The sequence below is a fragment of the Suricata suricatta genome, chromosome 4 (assembly GCF_006229205.1).
Source record: "Suricata suricatta isolate VVHF042 chromosome 4, meerkat_22Aug2017_6uvM2_HiC, whole genome shotgun sequence".
Lineage (NCBI taxonomy): Eukaryota > Metazoa > Chordata > Mammalia > Carnivora > Herpestidae > Suricata > Suricata suricatta.
In genome coordinates this window covers 158,147,112-158,163,463 of record NC_043703.1, presented here as the reverse complement: position 1 = coordinate 158,163,463, position 16,352 = coordinate 158,147,112, and the positions used below count along the sequence as shown (strand labels likewise).

The 16,352-nt window shown below is 52.9% G+C and overlaps 1 protein-coding gene across 4 annotated transcripts in view; it reads left to right on the top strand.

Moving 5' to 3' along the window:
* The window catches only part of HPCAL1 (hippocalcin like 1), a 104,454-nt gene that overhangs the window by 1,212 nt on the left and 86,890 nt on the right, over nucleotides 1-16,352 (top strand). For 2 of the 4 annotated variants that reach the window (XM_029938309.1, XM_029938312.1), the window contains exon 1: nucleotides 1-42. The exons of 1 other annotated variant lie outside the window; for it this stretch is intronic. The gene's annotated coding sequence lies outside the window, so the exon portion shown is untranslated. Of the gene's footprint in view, nucleotides 43-6,059; nucleotides 6,161-16,352 lie in introns of those variants that run through there. One more of the 4 variants, XM_029938311.1, reaches the window with a different exon arrangement.

Genomic DNA, 16,352 nt, shown 5'->3' with positions numbered 1-16,352 from the left:
TGGGCTCGGGAAGCCGGCGGACCGCGTCCTGCTCCGGAGCAGGTAGGGTAGCGAGGGGCTGCGGGCTCCGGAGAGTGCCGGCGTGTGCACCGGCGTGAGCTGCGATCGGGCTCTGCGTGTGTGTGTGTGTGTGTGCGCGTGTTTGTGTGTGCGCGCGCGCGTGTGTGTGTTGGGGGTGCCTGTGTTTGCGTGGTGGAGTTGTGGGTGACCGAGGACCGTGGTGTGTCCCTGGAATGGCGTGTCCCCGTGGGGATCCGTGTGTGCAGTGGGTGTGCACATTTTGGGCTTGCGTTTGTGGAATTGTGTGTCCGGGCGCAGTTACTGGTGGGGACGGGTGCGGGGCGGGTGGCTTGGGTGAGCGGCTGCGCGTGGGGCGCGGGTAGCGGGGTGGGCGTGGGCGTCCAGCCTTGCGTGCAAGGCCCTCTGTCCCCAGCTGGCCGGCGCAGTGCGGAGCTCCAGGGCCCTGGGAGACGGCTGGGCTCCAAGGGAGCTAGTGTGGGCCTTTGGGGGCCGCCTTGGCTAGTAGCCCCGTGGGGCTGGGGGGCAGGTGCGCGCGGCCCACGTGGGTGGCAGCTGAGCTCCGGCTAGGGTAGGGGGCTGGCGTGGTGGCCATCCGCTCCCTCCTTACAGGCGGAGGGGAGACGGACAGAGCCCAGCTCCCGAGTTAGGAGCCCTGGTATCGCCGTGACCCGCACTGCGACCTGGCCAGACACGCCACCCTCTCTGGTTGTGGTTTGGATCTATATCAAATGGGGACAATTCCTCCGTCGGGATATGTCATGACATTTAAAATGAGAACGCACCAAAGATAGGTCTTGGCCAGGTCTTTGGCGCATAGTAGGTGCTAAGTTAATTGATTTCGTGTCTCTTTTTTTTTAATCCTTTTTTTTCCTTTATCGTGGGTGGGGCTCTTACACCCCCCCCCCGCACCCCCCCTGCGCGTGTTTTATGCCTCTCTCGCGGCCCTAACTCAGCCGGGAAGCACCGAGATTCGAGAAAGTTTAGGCTGCTGGATTGCGCCGCCTGCTCGCCGCACTCCCGGGCGGCGCCGCCTCGGGTGTGCCGGAGCGCGCAGCGCCCAGCAGCGAAGGCTCCAGAGCCCGAGCTGGGGGTCCCTCTCCTGGCCAAATGCGGCGGCTGCTGGAGCCGGAGCCTTTTTGTTCAACAAGTGCCTAGTCCCCGGGGCTTGCAGCTCACGGAGTCTGACGGCCAGGGATGAAAGTGGTGCTCCCGGCAGAGATGGACCTCGGGCTCCCAGGGCACCCCGGTCTTGCCTCATCAAGCTGAAGGCCATCCCCCTTTACTTTCGGCCAACACCCATTCCCCCTAGAGGAGGCTGTTTGCCAGGACCGCAAGTCCAGCGCTGCTTGGGCCTCGGCCTGGCCTCCTTCTGACCCTATCCACATCAGTTGGATCAGCCTTACCCAGGAGGCCGAGGCTCTGTGGGACCCTTCTTCTAGACCCACACCATAATTTTTAAAATATTTAGTTTGAAACCCGCTACTATGTAACATTGAACGGCAGGGATGTGCACACCCTCTAACCACCGTTCGCTCTCAGGGAGAGCCCTGCCAACCGCAGCATACCGCTTGCTCAGACCCGGCAGGGCCAGCTGGCCGGGGCTGCCCTGCTGCCTTCTCCCAGAGCTGGTGATTCCTTCCCTCCATCGCTGTGGTTTCTTCCTTCCTCTCAGGACCCTTCTCAGTCAGCAAAACAAATAACCTTTCACCAGGGGGGCCACCGAGCCTCATGGTGCATGACGCTCTCAAAATGGAGCGCTAGCATGGGGTGGGCACGGGAGCACGGACCGGCTGCTGCGTAGGTATGGGGTGTGATTCCCGGGATCGTCTGCTCCGGTGCGTGTGCTCCGGGAAGCTGGAATCCTTTGCAGGCTTTTACGCCACAGGAGCAGAAATCTCTCGTTCTGTCTGTCTTTTGCCAGCACGGCGGTGAGGACAGTCCAGGGGGTCAGGATAAGCTAAGTTTTCATCTGATTTGGTGTCAGGGGCACACTTCGAATGCCACCTGCTTTTTTCTGTTTCATAAAATGATTTTATGTCCTGGAGGGAAAAAGGGCTTTTCATCCGAATCCTACTCTCTTCCTGGTAATCAGATTCAGTAATACTGGAAAAAAATAAACCCAAACAAACAAATCAGACTGGCTCGGAAGACAGACCGAGAGCTGGCGTATGCGTTGTTGTGGTGGTTGTTTTGTATTTTCTGCCTTAAGCAGCCCTTTATCTCAAGCAAACCAGTGTTTTGGCCCTAGATCTATTTCTGTTTCACTTTTGAGAGCTCCTGTAATTACTGAGCTCTTGAGGTTTCATTGGATAATGTGCGGGAGGGAAGGCTCCGGGCCTCTGTCTCCTCGCTGCGGTGGGATATGGTGTATAGTGTGTTTTAGCCTTGCCCGCTCCCTTTGGGTTCCAGTTTGATGCTTTTTGTAAGGTGGGAATAGATGTCAACAGGTGATAATCATTTGGGACACTTGGCATTGGGAATCAGGAGCCCGGAAGCCCAGACTTGGGGAGAAACAAGTCTAAACCCCAGGAGAATGGAGATTTGCCCGGACCCTGGCCGGTGTCCATTCATTTCCAACAAGCCCTCTGGAGGGAAACTCTTGAGAGATGTGAAGGAGCTTGGACTAATTCTTCCAGAATTTATGTTAATGCCGCTTTCTGGCCACTGACTGGGCTGTGCAGAATTCGAACACAAGCTGTTGAACCACAAGGAGCGGACTTCCCTTTGCGCCCAGCCCTCATCCGGGCCTCGTCTCTATTGAGCTCTGTCTCTACCGGGAGCTGCTGTGAAGTGTCGGCCTGGTCCTGGTGAGGACTGTCTTCCCTGCGGCACCCGCTGCCTTCAGGGCTCCCGAGCTCGGTTACAAAGTTGCCTTTTCACGTAAAATACCCTTTTGTGTGTCTGTGCATTAGGCGGTCTGTCTCCCCCTTACGTCCTTGCCTCAAATTTATTCTAAGACCTTATATTCCTGCCTCCCGTTAAGTGGTGAAGGGCCCAGGTCACCTAGGAACCGGTGCTAATCCTGGATAACACTAAGGAGCCCCCAGAGTTTATTTGGCACCAAAGAGTAAGCTGCTTTGCAGCTGAAATTTTATCTAGATTGGGATCAGCTTCCTGTTAGAATTTCGAATTCTAGCAAGCCCGAAACCAAGCTTGTTTGTTACGGGATAATGCTTCCAATTTGTGAGACGCTGGCCCAGGCTTGATGGGGGATTAAGTCTCTTACGCTGGTTTGTCAGCGCCACATGTCGCTGTGCTTGGGGAAGGGCACGCAGAGCCTTTCATCACACTGTCTACTTTGGGCCTCACCGTTCTCCCACGGTCTCATTGCGTTTCTGCGGTGTTTTCATGCCCACACGCAAGGCTGTGCCTCTGAGCATCTCATACAGCTCTTGCGCGTGTCCCTTTGGGTCTCCAATCAGGGGATGGCAGGTAATTGTATATGGAGTTTCCAATCAGGGGATGGCAGGTAATTGTATACGGAGATAGCAGAGCGGGTTCAGGAGCTGTCTCGGTGACTCTTCCTCCATTGGGGCAAGATGTTTCTTTCAAATCACTTTCCACCGGGGAAAAAAAAAATGTTACTTCAGGTAATCAATACAGTTTGACAGGTGAAACATTAAACATTTTTTTAATGTTTATTTATTTTTGAGACAGAGAGAGAGAGAGAGAGAGAGAGAGAGAATGAGTCAGGGAGGGGCAGAGAAAGAGGGAGACACAGAATCGGAAGCAGGCTCCAGGCTCTGAGCTGTCAGCACAGAGCCCAACGTGGGGCTCGAACTCACGAAACTGTGAGATCATGACCTGAGCCGAAGTCGGATGCTCCACTGACTGAGCCCCCCAGAAGCCCCTGACAGGTGAAACGTTTCATAGGCGCTGATGAGCAAGGAGCATGTCTAGAAAAAAATTTTTTTTATTATCAGAAAAGCACAGTAAATCCTGTAAGAGAGCCCTACCTTGGCCATGTCCTTTCAAGTATAATTGAATTTCAGAGGCAAAGCTTCATATCTCTGCATTTATGAGGCACGACTAACTAAAGACACCTTGGGGAGATCTTAGCCCTCTCCTGCCGGCATCAGGTGGGCACAGATGTCTTCTTGGGGCTCTTTTCATTTTTCTTTATAAGCCGAGTGCACCCGTCCCCCCTCCCCGCTAATCCACAGCTGTGTTTTCCAGATATCGGTTTCTTTTCAGCTCTTAAGGTGCAGCTCAGGTTGGCAGGAAACCAGGAGATGGGGGGGGTGCCAGCATCGCCGTACCTGCCTCATTAGGTGACTCTCTGAAGAGCGAGTGATGGTTTGCGATCCTTGCCTAAGAAACACTCAAGATAGTTCAGTGTACTCCACGGATAAAGCTGCATGATTCTGAAGACAGGAGGAAGGCTGGGGGGGGGGGGTTGCGGGCGCTGCATGGGCCTCCTCCTGGAAGTCTTCCGTGACTGCCTTGGGACCCTGTGGCCCCACTGAAATCTCCTCTTCTTCTCTGTGTCTCTTTCAGCAGGCACGTGTCCCTGAGTCAGGCGCTCCTCCAAGTCCTCCCCGGGCACCTGGGCCCACGTCGTCGGGTGAGCACACCTGAGCTCGCCCAGCCCTCAGACCCCATGCTGTGGCGCAGGGGCCACGCACCTATGGCATCCGAGTGGAGCCCAGAATGTCCCACCATCTCCAAGCCGGTCTTTTTTAACCCGTCGTGGCAAAGGAGCCTCGCCAGCGTGATGGCTAGAGATCTCATGAGGGTCTCTGGGCCCTTTCCCTTTCTTTCTCTGTCCGTAGATTGTGACTTGGTCAGCCCTCGGCTGCCAGGGCCCCTCCTCTCTGTCCCCACCGGTCCCTCTCCCTGAAGAGTAGAGCTTTCTCCTCCCAGAGCCCGGAGCCTGGCCTCCAGTTCCTTCAGTGACTGCTGCCATCAGGTCAGCGCTCAAAACAGACTTTGTCATCGGACTCTGCGCTCCGCCCACCCCACCCCAGGTCATACTCTTGCTCAGTAAACGTTCTTCTGAACACCTGCTGTGTGCCTTGCCACATCCTGGACGCAGGCCTCCTCCCTGTCGGAGCCCAGCTTGGGCTGGGGGTTGGGGAGACCATCAAACTAACCCTCACGCTTGAGGCTTGACGAGTGCTCCAAGGAAAGCCCCCTCCCCCCCAGGGTGAAGGCGGGCAGGGCTGGGGATCCGCACCAGGAGGGGTCCGGGGTCTGGGGGGTATGTGAGCCGGAGGCCGGCCAGGTCACTCCAGCGCCTGCCTTTCTTCTCTCCCACCCAGATTTCTTTATCTGCTGACTCCTACTCATCCCTGAAAAAAAAATTTTGTTTCACTAACAGCTTTATTGAGATAGAATTTATATACTGTGAAGTGTACCCATTTTCAAATGTACAGTTCAATACTTTTCAGTAAATTTACAGAATTGTGCAAGCGTCACCACCATCCAGTTTTAGAACCTTTGCATCAGCCCAGAAAGCTCCCTGGTGCCCATTTACTGTCACTCTCTGTTCTCGCCCCCGCCCTCAGGCAACCGCCAATGGGCTTTGTGTCTGGAGATTTGCCTTTTCTTCCTGCCTCTGGTTTTAAAGATTTGGCTCAAGGGCCTCTTCCTTGAGGCCTTCCTGGAGTTTTCCAGTGAGAACGGATTCCGCCCTCTGGCTGATGGCCTGCTCTTTGACCCGGTGACTGTGTCCTTTGGGCCCCCAGCACCCCCCCTAGTGCGGCGCTGTGGGGCCCCAGGTGCACACAGGTCCTGTTTTCTGCGCTTGGAGAAGGCGCTTTCCTCGGTTCTTTGGTCAGCGCTGTCCTGGGTAAGAATTCAGCAGAAGGTTAGAACTCAAAATACAGGGCAGGTGATTCTGAAGTGGGACAAGAACGTGAGAGGCCGGTGGGGTCAAACCCATTTTTTTAAATGAAAAAAATCCAGGATGCCCAGAGCAGAACAACTCGCCCAAAGCCAACAGCAGGATGTAGGAGAACCTAGAATTAAGCCCCTCCTGCTTGGAAGTAAGGACACACCTTCCTGCGGCTTTTCCTGGTGACGTTTGATTTTTCTTGTCATTGCCTCTGATCCACGTAAACAGACTCCTTGTCGGGCGTGGGCTTGCCCTCCACCGCGCGTCTCCGTTTGCTCCATGACTTGGCTCACAGCTGACCAGGTAGGAGTGACTCAAGTGTGAGTGTGCGTGCGCATGCGCAGAGAGGTCTCCTGGGAGATAGAGACCCCAGGACGGGTTGGGGGGAAGGTGCACTTACCTGGCTTGTGCTTTCCAGAAGAACTCGCGTTATTTTTGTTCTTTAAGGAAAAGCAGAGGGGGAGACCCCATTTTACAGGCTGTAAACTGAGTTCACCGAAGTTGTATGTGCAGTGTGTACAGTGGATCTGGGTCTGCTGTGTGGACCACCAAGTCTCAAATGGCGACCCTGTCCCGCGGATGCAGAGAACTTTCATGGTAGATGGCAAGGGTGTCGTGTTTCTGAAGATCGGGGTGTGGGAGTCCGGCAGACCCAGGTCTGAGTCGGGCTCTGCTCTGTCATTCTTCAGCTGGGTGGCGCTTTGGGGCCCCCAGTTTGCTCATGTGCACAAAGGGGTTCCAGGGCCACGGTAGACCCTCCCGTGGAACATGGGCGTGGTGTACCCAGTTGAGCTTTTGGCTGGTCACATGGCTGCTGCTGGCGAAACATCCTTGGGCAGCAGTGCCTCCTCAGCTCTATTTCTTTTCAAATTCAGGTTTTTGAGGCATCTGTGACCCAGTCTGTAGTGGCAAAGCGTTTGATGTGGGAGCGCGTGAGCGTGTGCGAAGGCTCCCGGAGGGGACCCGGTGCGGGTCATGATTTGAAGTTCGGGAGCTTCCATTTCGGATTGTGAGATGCCCCTGACCCAGTCGTGGTGACCCTGAACTAGGGGGAGCTGCACGAAGAGACCTGCAGCTTCTTCCCCAGACACAAGGAGGCCCCCATCTCTTGATCCCCTGCTTCCTTGAGCGCTTGGAAATGTTGACTGAGCCTGGATGCCAGCGAGCTGGGTGCGCCTGTGCGGACTCTCAGGAACCCTGGTGGATCAGGATTCTGTGCGGCAGTGTATACGGATCACAGCCCTTTTTTCCCCTCCAGCAGCAAAATGCTCAAGGCTGCTTCCTTCCTGTGCATTTCGCAGACGTTTCCAGACAACAGAATTGACGACAGCTCCCGCCCGTCCTTGTCGCTCCCTTCCTCCCGTTGCTGCGTGGTAATCCATTTTTGGAGGGAAGTGAGAACCGCTCCCAATCAATCACCTGGGCTTAGAAACAAATCCTTTCCGACGTGTTACAATTTTCTGTATTTACATGTGGGGCTGCGGAGTCGGTCTTGTTGGTGTGAGTGTGGGATGTCTAGAAAAGCCTGCCCGCCGTGGGCCCGAGGCAGGGCCGTGGGTGGGCAGGAGCGGTGGCTCGCTCACGCTCTCGCTCAGCCCTTCTCCAGAGCGTGGGGTGGCGGTGGCAGGAATGAGGATTTATTAAAAATCCTCAGTCATGCGGTGCCAATCGCAGGCTCGGTGACGCAGCCTGGACGGTCTGGCTCAGCTTCCAAGGGTGGGAGACAAATGTGGCGGCCGCTTTGGCTTCCTCGGGTGTCTTTCTTTCCGGTAAGCACAGGGAGAAAGGTGCTAAGGCGTGGCTGTCTTTCGGGCTGGACTTTTGGCACTTATGGTCCATTCTTGTTCTCCAGGGAGGATCTGTCCCTCTTCTCTCTCTCTGAAGATGAGATAAAGAATTGCTGCTTTTATGAGCTTATGTGAGTGGTGATATGCTATCATCTGGCCTAAAAACAATAGGACCTGGCTGATCGATTTCAGAGCTAGATGGAAGGCAGCTTATGCATTCGGGAACTGTCTTCACCACCGGTGGAGGAAGTGGGGGAGGGGAGACGTAGCACAAGTAAGGAGTCGCAGGGTCTCTCAGCGAGGGGCCCCTAAGCACTGTGACGATCTCATGGTGGCCCATTGCTCCTTCCCCTTGTGCTTTGTCCTGGGCCGCTTGCTGGCTTCCCACTCCATCCACTGTGTCATTCTCCTTGTCACTGCCATCACCATCATCACCACCATCACTGTCATCACTAGCCTCCTCCTCCTTCTCCTGCACGTCATCACCACCATCCCCCTCTTCATAGCCATCACCACCATCACCACCGTCACCACCATCCTACTCCTCGTCATAACCATCACCATCAGCACCACCACTATCACTCTCATTACCATCACCATCCTGCTCCTCCTCATCACCTTCATCCTGTCACCATCAGCATCACTGCCATCACCGTCATCATCACCATCACTATCCTCCTCTTCCTCATCATCATCATCATCAGCGTCATCGCCACTATCATATCACGATCACTGTCACCACCATCACCATCATCACATTGTCCCTACCATCACCATCACCATCCAGTCTCCACATTGGGTTATTGCTTCACAGAGCCCATTTCTGTTGCGTTAGCTGTTCTTTGCTGGCAGGTTGGGGAGAGGGTACCCACTGTTAGGAGGATATTGAGGAGTTAGTACAAGATGATGATAGGCATAGAGAACCCAAGTGGGTGGGTGCTGGAATGTTACTCTAAAAGAGGCCTCATGAGACTCAAGTGATCTGGAATGTTCTTGGAAAATCCCACCTGTGATGGCTAATTTTATGTGTCCGTTTGACTCGGCTAAGGGATGCCCAGATATCTGGTAAAACATTATTTCTGGGTGCTTCTTGGAGAGATTAGCATTTGAGTCAGTAGGCTGAGTAGAAAAGACCCTCCTCACCAAGGTGTGCAGGCATCATTCAGTCCATCAAAGGCCCCGAATAGAACAAACAGGTGGAGGACGGTGGGATCTACTTTGCTTGAGCTGGGAAGTCCTTGTCCCTGTCCTTGGACATCAGTGCTTCTGGTTCTCGGGCCTTTTGACTCGGCCTGGGACTTGCATCTGGTTCTCAGGCCTTTGTATTCAGACTGAATAACACCAGCTTTCCTGGGTCTCTAGCTCGCAGGTGACAGACCCTGGGACTTCTTGGCCTCCCAAATCATGTGAGCCAATTCCATTAAGTCTCTTCATATATATATCTCATTGGTTCTGTTTTTTTGGAGAACCCTGACTGATACAGCACCCGTCCTGCAGGCCGGCGAGAGAGCCGGTAGTCTCTGGTCTGTGAGCACCCCTTTCCCTTACCGGGGAGATGAACTGGAGCCTGAGCTGGCTAGTTGGGCACTGTGCTTGTCTGCCTCTCCCAGGGCAGTGGACCTCTTTGCATGCAGGACCTTGTGGATTTCTCTTCCATGGTCCCCCCTTTCCGGGCACATAGCCTGGAACACAACGGATGCCCCCATGTGTGGCTGAAGCACCGCTCTCTCCCCTCCCCTGTTGGACGATGGAGGAATTGAAGTATTTAAACTTAACCTTTGCCAAAAGGGCTTGCTTTGCAGGCCTGAATGTGTGATCAGCAGGTCAGCGCACTCATGCTGTTTTCTGTGCTCATCACTGATTGGTGAGTGTTTTACCCTTTCGTTAAAATTACGAGACAGTGGAATAGAAGGCCATCAACGCTTTCTGGGCTGATGGAATGACCGCCCGCCCATCTGATCACTGACGTCTGGCTTTAACTTGGCGTGAGTGGTTTTTCCTCTCCAGATCTCAGTGTCATTATTTGTCAAATGGAACTCAGGACTAGGTAACCTCTACATTCTCTGTCTGCTCTATGATCCAACATAAAGCACAGAGAGAATTTTCCTGACCAAACTGACTGTAAAAATAATAATAAAAAAGAGAACCTCTTAGCATACAGACGTCTTAGCAAGGGCCATGTTAAGAGCCGGCACCAGAATTCAGAAGAGGCTGGTGATGTTGGAGAACAGATCTGTGGAGCACAGATTGGAAGGAAGGGGAAGGGTCAGAGGATACTGGAGTTGGGGAGGGGAACTCTTGGGTGTTTCATCTACCCATCCGTCCATTCAGACTTTCTTCGAACTTCCTGGGCCCAGAATGGCGCTCTATGTGAGGGAAGGGGTCGTGGCACAAAGGAGAGGTTGGTGAGTTGAGCGGGAGCGCAGAAGGTTGGTGGTGGAGCTGTGTTCTGAGGCTCTAGGTCCCGTGTCTTGATTTAGAAGCTGTTTGCTTATCCCTTCGAGAAGGAGACGCCCAAGGAAAACCGGAGCAGAGGAGGAGCCCTCTGGTTCTAATGGTTCTTTCTGCAAGGCTCATACTGTTGATTATCTGGGAACTGGTGGGCTGACCTTCTCGTTGAGACTGTGAATTAGAGAGAAGTCAGAATCCGGGAGTGTTCTAGAAGGCGAGTCATTGTGTTATTTTCCGACAAAAGTATGCGTTCGTGCAGACTCCTGAAGTCATTGAGTTAATGGATTATTAAGAATTGTTTCCGAGAAGCACACTTGCGGACATAGGCTGCTAGGTTTTTGCTGTGAAAATAAGCAATTTAAGCATTTCTCCTAAATATAAGACTGGGACTGAGGTATAGACCTCCATGGACGGTGTCATTCCAATTCTGTTGGAGAGAGAAAAAAAAGTCTGAGAAAATAGATGGGAAAAGAGTACACCAGCAGTTAGTCTGATGAGATCATGAGTGGCTTTTCTTTCTTGCTTTTTCGCATTTGTCTACACTCTGAATTTTCGCCAGTGGGTGTGTATTACTCCTGCAGTTAGGGGCGGGAAAGGGTTTTGAGAGGAACACCAAGGACGCATTCCTCTGATAACCTTGTTTACCCTATTAATTTGTTTAGCAAACTTTCTCTTTATAGTCAGACTGGCTGGAACCCACAAATTCCATACTTGGGAAGATTTGAATTAATGGAAATTAATCATAATACCTCATTAGCGTTTGTTAATGCCATCTAAATTCAATACTGAGTAACTTTATTAACTGGAATATGAAGAAAGATGTTTTGCGTCTTTCTAGAAATCCACCATTTCAACATGGCAGAGGGTGGAGTCTGTGGCCTAGAATGTTTCTTCTTTTTCACTTGCTTGAAATTGGGCGTTCCCTTTGTTTCTTGACCTAGAAGGAGCCTTCGTGGCCCCTGCTGGGTCTGCCTGGGGTATTTTAATGAGTTGGTTTGGTGTCCTTGCACCATCTGTGCCTTCCATGGAAGGTTTTACCTTCCATTGCTGTTCCTTTGCTTTTCTCATCACGGGTGTTCAGCAGAGCAGAACCTCTTCCAGAGATAATCTCCTTGCTGTTTGTCGGCCGGGCCGCTTCAGCTCCCTTCTGGAAAATAGCCTTTTCAGCTCCCCATCCTTCCCTCCTGACCGCCCATGAGTAAACCTGCTGGTCTGAATCTCCTTCCAGCTGGAGGACTCTTGAGGGTGATCCTTCCCCACTTCCTGTGCTGCTCCTGCCTTGGACCTTGGGTTGACTCGGGTTGATGTTGGGTTGGTGTTGGGTTGACATTGGGTTGGCTGTATTTCCTGGCTGGGAAGCAGGATCCTCTCAGCCCATGTTAGGGCCATGTCTGACTTTTGGGCGTCTTTCCAGAACTTCTCAGGCTATTATTCCCATCATTTTTCGGAGGTTTAATCTGTCTGAGTCTAGGAGATTGAGTCAGCAGTGGAGAGTTAGGAAGTTGAGGCCAATCAGAGAAATTGGCAGATATTAAGGATTAATTTCAGGGTGAAGGAAGGAGAGACGATGGAGGTGGGGCCGTTTCTCCAGGCAGATAATGTCGCTGTCAACCGTGGCCTTTGCTGCTAGCTCAGGGTCTGCTTACGATTTCTTGGACTTGAGGTTTTTAAAAATCACATTGTTACAGTCTGCCGTCCATGTTTGTGCTCTTGAGAAGGAAAATAATTGTCAGCAAAATTCCACACACATCTGGTAAATTGTTTCAGGATCTTAACCATAAGGAAACCATATTTAAAAATTAGTGTGGCTACAGTGTTCAGAAAGTATTACTTTCGAAAGCTGGGTCCTCAGTTTCTTGCAGGATCTCACAGGGAGGCAGGAAGGAAGCCCTCCAGTCCCTGGAAACAAGCAGGTTACCATGGAGACCAGGTATGTCCCTCTGTGGTTTCCTGGGTGTCCTGGTCCCAGAAAAGGCTTCCTTCTATTTCTGAAATTGTGTGCGTGAATTAAAATTTTCTAAACACAGGTCATACGCTTTCTTGACTTGGCACTAGTGACATTCCTGACATAATTTTGCCCTCCTTTCTGGTTGCCTAATTGTTAACGATGTGTACGCCTACCTTTCCTGCCACACACGCGTAGATGCATCCCAGGAGCACGGACCCGAAAGAACACCGGAACAAAATCTTGTAATGAAGCTCGGGGTCTTCCCTTTAGTGTGAACAACGCTGGCTCTGTGCGGCTCAGCGCATTAGTTCGGTGCTTGTATTGCATGCCAAGCTGAGCCCTGGGGAATGACCGCGCACAGGGTGCTGGGGCCCTGCCCTGGCAGAGCGCACGTTAGGGTTGTGACTTGAGTGTAACAAGACAGCATGAAGGCAAAGAGGGGCCCTGGGTACCACACCCCCCCGGCCCCGGTCCTGCTCCTGGATCACAGGGCAGCCCCAGAGCCAGAAGCAGCCTTGTCCAGCATCAGCGGCTGGAGGCCCATGGTGGGCACCCCTGCCGCACTCTCTCCTGCCAGATGGTTCTCTGCGGTCACTTCACCTATGACTTGAGTGTCCATGCTTTGGTCTCCCTTCCACAAACCACTGCAGCCCCGCCACCGGATGGCCCTTGTGACACAAGCTTGTTAACTGGCAGGGACCTCGTGTGGGCTTGTCATAGCCTGAAGAGGCTGCACCTGGCGTGGAGCAGACCTGGTGGCCACCCCGGACGTCGGCGACGGTGAGGAAGCGGCTGACCCCAGCCTCTGTGTCCACAGGGATGTGACCAGCAGCTCGGTTTTATGGCCACAGAGGATGCTGTCATTGGAACAAGAAAACAGCCTTCAGGCCCCTGATGTCCTGGCCTAGAGGCTTCCTGCCTCGTCGAGCTGCCGAAGGCTGACCCCAGATTCGAGATGTCTCTTCCTGACGCCGGACTGACTTCTGTTCCAGTGCACAGTGAACCAGCGGTTCTTTTTCAAAACAGCCTATCTCGCCCCCCTTCTGGAGGTATAAACAGCACCCACGATAGCCTTCCCCGTGCACGTCCCTTGGGTCTGCTGGGAGCATTGCCCTTGAGTATTTGTTTCTTCATCTGAAATGGCAATTATAAAACCTCCCTCCCAGGACTGTTTTACTGGTTTTTTTTTTTTTTTTTTTTTAGTTTATTTATTTATTTTTGAGAGAGACAAAGAGAGCATAAACAGGGGAGGGGCAGAGACAGAGGGAGACAGATGATCCGGAGCGGGCTTCATGCTGACAGCAGAGAGCCCGACATGGGGCTCGAACCCACCAACCTCAAGATATGACCTGGGCCGAAGTCGGATGCCTAACCGACCGAGCCCCCCAGGCGCTCCGGCAATTGGACCAGGGCTGTATTAGGGGAAGGACCACTACCACCACCACCACCACCATCATCATTATCATTGATCTTTTTATATTCACATCCTGCAGCCCCTGACACATGAGTGTCTAAACAGCAGGTTCCCTTGCTGGGTCTTTATGGCTCCCCCTGTGGAGTTTTGAGTCTTTTTTAACTTCTCCCAGGCTGGGGTCAACCTGTGGTTTTCATTTTCCCCCTGCAAGATGTCAGCCCACAGAGGAGGCCCGGAAAACATCTTGTCTGAGACTCACAAAAGAAGTGGAAATTTGTATCTGCTCACTCATCCTCTGGGACGTCAGATCTGCTCCTCCTTTCTGTCTGCCAGGCAGCAGAGGAACCAGCTCTTGGCGAGGAGGGTGGCCTGGAAACCTACTGGTCAGATCGAAAACGCTTGTTCAAATACAGACAGTCAAGCTTGGCTTAAATCAGAGCATGTGTTTAGCAAACTGCACCCCTTAAGCCCACTTCCGGCTCCCAGCCAGCTGCTTGGTCACCTTTGTGGGGGAAGAGAGGGGCAGGGACTGGCTCTGGATGACTCTTGGGGATTTTTTTTTTTTTCATATCTGACTTTTGCCTGCTAAGTGGAGCTGGTCCTGGTCTGCAGGGCGCTCTCTGTCTCAGGCCTTGGGTCTTGGATCTTGGGTCTCACGCCTTGGGCCTTCGTTGGGTATTAGGTCTTCAGTCTTGGGTCTTGGGTCTTGGATCTTGGGTCTTGGGCCTTGGGCTTTGGTTGGGTCTTGGGCCTTGGGCCTTAGGCCTTGGGTCTTGGGTCTTGGGTCTTGGATCTTGGGTTTTGGATCTTGGGTCTTGGGCCTTGGGCCTTGGATCTTGGGCCTTGGATCTTGGGCTTTGGGCCTTGGGTCTTGGTTGGGTCTTGGGCCTTGGGCCTTGGGTCTTGGGTCTTGGGTCTTGGGTTATGGGGAAAGAGAATACTCCTCTTGACTCTCGCTGGAACTCTCTCCTAGCCCCGACCTCATGAGCACCCACACATCCTTCAAGAAGCAAGTGGGGCTTCTTGTGCCTTTCCCCTGCCTGTGCCCGATGCACCTGTACTCCACCCTCCTTGTTACACCATCTTTTAGACGAAAGGGCATTAAAAAAAAAAAAAAATCAGTCTTTCTTTCCAGCGGACAGAATCCTCCGGAGACTGGAGATCGAACACATTCCCGTTCATCTTTCTAGTCCCTTTGGATTGGGCCTAGAACTGGCCCTTGCAGTGGACAGATGGTCATTGGAGTTGGTGGTGAGTGGCTGAGGGAGCTCCAGGGGAAGACCCCCACGTGAGCCCCCCCGGGCACCCTTGTCCTTACAGCCCCAGAAGCACACGGCCATCCGTCTCCAGGCTTGAACCATACCTCACTTAGAATGAAATTAGGAAAAGCGCAAGTAACTGGCACTGTCCTAAATGGCCTTTTATCTCAGGTGATGAGAATTATCCCCATCCGTTCATTCATTCATTCAACAGTTACCTGGTGCCATCATACCCCTGGGATTCTAGGCACAAGGGATGTGTCGATGCGGAACAGAATCTCTTGGAACTCCTGTGGGAACTCACCCATTGTTAGTGCTCCACACACCTTGAACTAATGCACCGAGCATTCTAATCAGATTAGCTTTTAAATGTGATGGCCGAAGGGTCTAACAGATGAACTTCAACATGCAGAAGGTCGTAGGGTCTCCTCAGGAAAAAAAAAAAAGAAAAGAAAAATTAAGCAGAACATACTTCCAGAAAGTCAGTGACGAATTTTTCCAAACATGAAAATGCTCTTATTAGCTCGCTTCGTGCTGTTTTAAGGGTCCCCGTATTAAAAACTCACTCACTCTGTTGTTTTGAAGGGTGAAACCCAGATGTGGAGTTATGTAAAAGCCAATTAAAATAAATTACATGCAAACACTGTGTCATTTGATGTGAATTTTGAGGACTGGATCAATCGGAGGTTGTGGAAATGCCAAAGTTGTTAAGACTTTGGTTGCCATGACAACCGTCTCCGAGGTGAGTGGTCTGTTACCTGGGAAGTCTCCCTGGCATTTCTCTCCAGGCAGGGGAGGGGTGCTCGGGAGTGAGGTCCCAGTCCCACCAGGCTACCTGTTTTGTGACCTTGGGAAGAAAGCCACTTCCTGTCTGCCTCAGTTTCCTCCCTCTGGAGACCGCCACTCTGGGGATGCTGTGAGTGTGGCATAGCCACGTAGCACTTGGAAATGACCGCAGTAATTTTGAGATTTCTGATGGGACTGTCTTCCCTGCCCTTTGGTGAAAGAGCTGCTCTCTGTCATCTTGGCCAATGGCCGGCAAGTTCCTGCTTGCTCTGGTTTGGGTGACTGTGTGTATGGGGTTGGGGGGCGGGGCGCAGTTTTTGGGATTTAACCCACCAGCTGCCATGATCCCATCTTCTTGGGGCTCTCGGTTCACAGACATACTCTCCGGCCATCATTTCAGTAAGTTGGCTTCCTCCGGAGCTCCAGCCTTTGGGGCCACAATTCTTTTACAGGCGACGGATTTACAGATGTTGGGGTTCGAGAGCGAACTGTCCAAGGTTGCAGGGCTCTAAGGCAGGCAGGCCAGGATCGCCGCGGGCACCTGAGTGCCAGGCAGAGATGAGGATGAGTCTGCGTCTCAGGGAGGCCCCGGGGCCCGCGCCTCTGCAGACGCCTGCTCAGAGCCAGCCCCAGCCCCCTCCTCCTCCAGGCTCCGTCTGATCAGGCCTCTTGGTTCCTAACACTGGGCCCAGTGCCACTATGATGTCTCCTTTGGGGCGTCCCTGCCAAGAAGCTTCCTAAGGTGCTACATGCTTTTAGGACGTCAAGATCTAGAAGTGCCAGCATGCAGGAAGCCTCTGCTCTCTCAGCTGGGAGGAGGACCCGGGAGCACCTGCGGGGTCCCATCCTG